Source organism: Triticum aestivum, chromosome 2A (assembly GCF_018294505.1).
Source record: "Triticum aestivum cultivar Chinese Spring chromosome 2A, IWGSC CS RefSeq v2.1, whole genome shotgun sequence".
NCBI lineage: Eukaryota > Viridiplantae > Streptophyta > Magnoliopsida > Poales > Poaceae > Triticum > Triticum aestivum.
The window spans coordinates 750,245,276-750,248,877 of record NC_057797.1 but is presented as its reverse complement, the minus strand read 5'-3'; positions in this window follow the sequence as shown (position 1 = coordinate 750,248,877).

Sequence of the window (3,602 nt, the reverse complement as noted above, 5' to 3'; positions counted from 1 at the left end):
CCCGCTCCCCGCCGAGCTCACCACACCCGCGCGCTTGCCCCCTCGGTCGCCCTGCAGCAGCACCTCGCGCTCCACTCGCATGCAGCAGAAACAGCAGCCCACAGCCACACCCACGCCCTGCCCATCTACCGCCCGCGCCGCTGCCTGTCGTTACACCCGCTCACCGCCCCGCCTGCTGCATCGCCCGTGCCCGCGCTGCACGACTCGCCGCCGCCTGTGTGCTCGCCCCTGGCAGCCACCCGCGCATCCGCCCACGCTTGTGCCCGCTCGCCTGGCGCTCGACAGCCACCGTGCGCACGCCACGTCCCGCCCGCTCGCCCCTGGCAGCTACCGCGTGCACCCAGCGCTCCCCTGTGCGCCCGCCCGCTCGCCCCGACAGCCATGATACGCCAATGTATCTATAATTTTTGATTGCTCCATGCTATATTATCTACTGTTTTGGACATTATTGGGCTTTATTATCCACTATTATATTATTTTTTGGACTAACCTATTAACCGGAGGCCCAGCCCAGAATTGCTGTTTTTTGCCTATTTTAGGGTTTCGAAGAGAAGGAATATCAAACGGAGTCCAAGCGGAATGAAACCTTCGGGAACGTGATTTTCTCACCGAACATGATCCAGGGGACTTGGACCCTACGTCAAGAAACAAGGGAGGAGGCCACAAGGTAGGGGGCGCGCCTACCCCCCCAGGCGCGCCCTCCACCCTCGTGGGCCCCCTGTTGCTCCACCGACGTACTCCTTCCTTCTATATATACCTACGTACGCCCAAACAATCAGATACGGAGCAAAAACCATAATTCCACCGCCGCAACTTTCTGTATCCACGAGATCCCATCTTGGGGCCTGCTCCGGAGCTCCGCTGGAGGGGGTATCCATCACGGAGGGCTTCTACATCATCACCATAGCCCCTCCGATGAAGTGTGAGTAGTTCACCTCAGACCTACGGGTCCATAGTTATTAGCTAGATGGCTTCTTCCCTCTTTTTGGATCTCAATACAATGTTCTCCCCCTCTCTTATGGAAATCTATTCGATGTAATCTTCTTTTTGCGGTGTGTTTTTGAGACCGATGAATTGTGGGTTTATGATGAAGTCTATCTATGAACAATATTTGAATCTTCTCTGAATTCTTTTATGTATGATTGGTTATCTTTGCAAGTCTCTTGGAATTATCAGTTTTGTTTGGCCTACTAGATTGATCTTTCTTGCAATGGGAGAAGTGCTTAACTTTGGGTTCAATCTTGCGATGTCCTTTCCTAGTGACAGTAGGGGCAGCAAGGCACATATTGTATTGTTGCCATCGAGGAAACAAGATGGGGTTTTCATCATATTGCATGAGTTTATCCCTCTACATCATGTCATCTTGCTTAAGGTGTTACTCTGTTTTCATTAACTTAATACTGTAGATGCACGCTGGATAGTGGTCGATGAGTGGAGTAATAGTAGTAGATGCAGGCAGGAGTCAGTCTACTTGTCTCGGACGTGATGCCTATATACATGATCATGCCTAGATATTCTCATAACTATGCTCAATTCAGTCAATTGCTCAACAGTAATTCGTTCACCCACCGTAGAATACTTATGCTCTTGAGAGAAGCCACTAGTGAAACCTATGGCCCCCAGGTCTATCTTCATCATATTAATCTTCCAATACTTAGTTATTTACTTTGCTTTTATTTTACTTTGCATCTTTATCATAAAAATACCAAAAATATTGTCTTATCATATCTATCAGATCTCACTCTCGTAAGTGGCCGTGTAGGGATTGACAACCCCTTATCGTGTTGGTTGCGAGGATTTATTTGTTTTGTGCAGGTACAAGGGACTCGCGCGTAGCCTCCTACTGGATTGATACCTTGGTTTTCTCAAAAACTGAGGGAAATACTTATGCTACTTTGCTGCATCATCCCTTCCTCTTTGGGGAAAAACCAACGCAGTGCTCAAGAGGTAGCAAGCCACCGCGCCCGCCCGCCGCACGCCTAGGCCTGCTCCCGTCGATAGGAGAGAGAGGAAGCCGTGCCCCCCTCGCCCATGCGCATGCCACTCTCCCGTGCCCACACCCCGCCTGCTCGCCGCCCGCCACGCTCGCCCACAACAGCAGTCGGGCTCCCCGAGGAGCTACTGCATGCCACATATGGAAGTGGTGTGCACCGACATGGGTGGGTTGGGAGTAGAAGAGAGAGGAAAAGGCGGAGAGAGGATGGTGGGTGGGCATGGTGGGTCATGGGAGAGAAAAGAGGAGAGAGGATGACAGGTGGGTCAAGGCTCACATGCGGAGGACACAGGTGGACGAGGACGACACACAAATCGTCTGCTCGTGTCTATTTCAGACACAAAGCCAGACCGTCTATGCATCGAGGATGGGGTTAGCCGGACCAGAAACAAATGCTTTTTGCAAATGGGGTTGCGCGTTGGACCGCCTCGTCTGTGTGTTTACCCCCAAACAGACAGGCTCGGACGATTTGGGGTCCTACGTTGGAGTTGGCCTAAGGTACTCAGGTCCAATATAATACCCATTATTTTAAATTCAATTAATGTGAGCTTATTGATTGAGGTGAGAAAATCCGTACATTCAAGCAACCTTGTGTATGGGTAACTGCAACCTTGTTATATCAATAGCTCAATGTTATATTTGCGCTAATCTCCTTCCTGCTACATAGTCACAAGGAATAACATTAAGATAACAATAACTATATTACTGTAGGTGCCAAAATAATAATCTTAGTGCAGAAACTTATTCCGCTGGAAATCTGTTCAGTAGGGAATCTACTTCTATGATGAAAAAAATGCATCCAGTTGAAGATGATTTCTTTTTCTTAGGTTAATCGACATGTATTCGATTATCAGATGTGAAGTGGTAAAGATGAACTTATAATGGAGTTTTTTGTTCACTTTTTCCTACATAACAAATACAAATAATGTTTTCATGCTGGATTTGTTGAGGTAGGAATAGCCCAATTCCAATCCATGATCTTGGAGCAGGAGAACATGAGACCTCCCATGTGATTGCAGCTTTCAGAAGTTAACACAATTTCACTTTAGTACACATTGGCAATGATCATGTTGCCAAATTATCAACATTTATTTTTTGCAAATTAATTCCGAACATGGCCTTGCATACCCAAGGTGTGTCTGAATTTCTGTACGAAAGGGTAAGTGTTGGTACATGTTTTTGCTTGCAAGTCTATTCTTAATTTTATCTTGTATACCTAGCGACACACATAAGTATGTTCAAATTGTTTTTTGTTAGCTATCTTTGTTATTACTCCTTCTATAAAAAAAGCGAATGACACCTACAATAGTTGGCTTTGTCATTGCCATCATCTTGTTTGCTTGGAAACTGTACATCCAATTTTTTAGGTGACACCTTGAAGAATTTACTTCTTTTGTTGACAGTTACTTAGCAATATTTTGTAGAAAACTATTTGCGTAAGAAACTAGTGTCTCCCGCAGCACGCCGGCCGAGAGCGTAGCTAGCGCGAGTTACATTTGCACACCCCCTCCACCCTGCAAGTGCGGCCTTGGCCCGGCGGCCATGGACGCCCCCCTCCATGGCTGGCCGGCGTAGCTCCAGATCTGGTGCTTTGCATGTGATGCGTCCC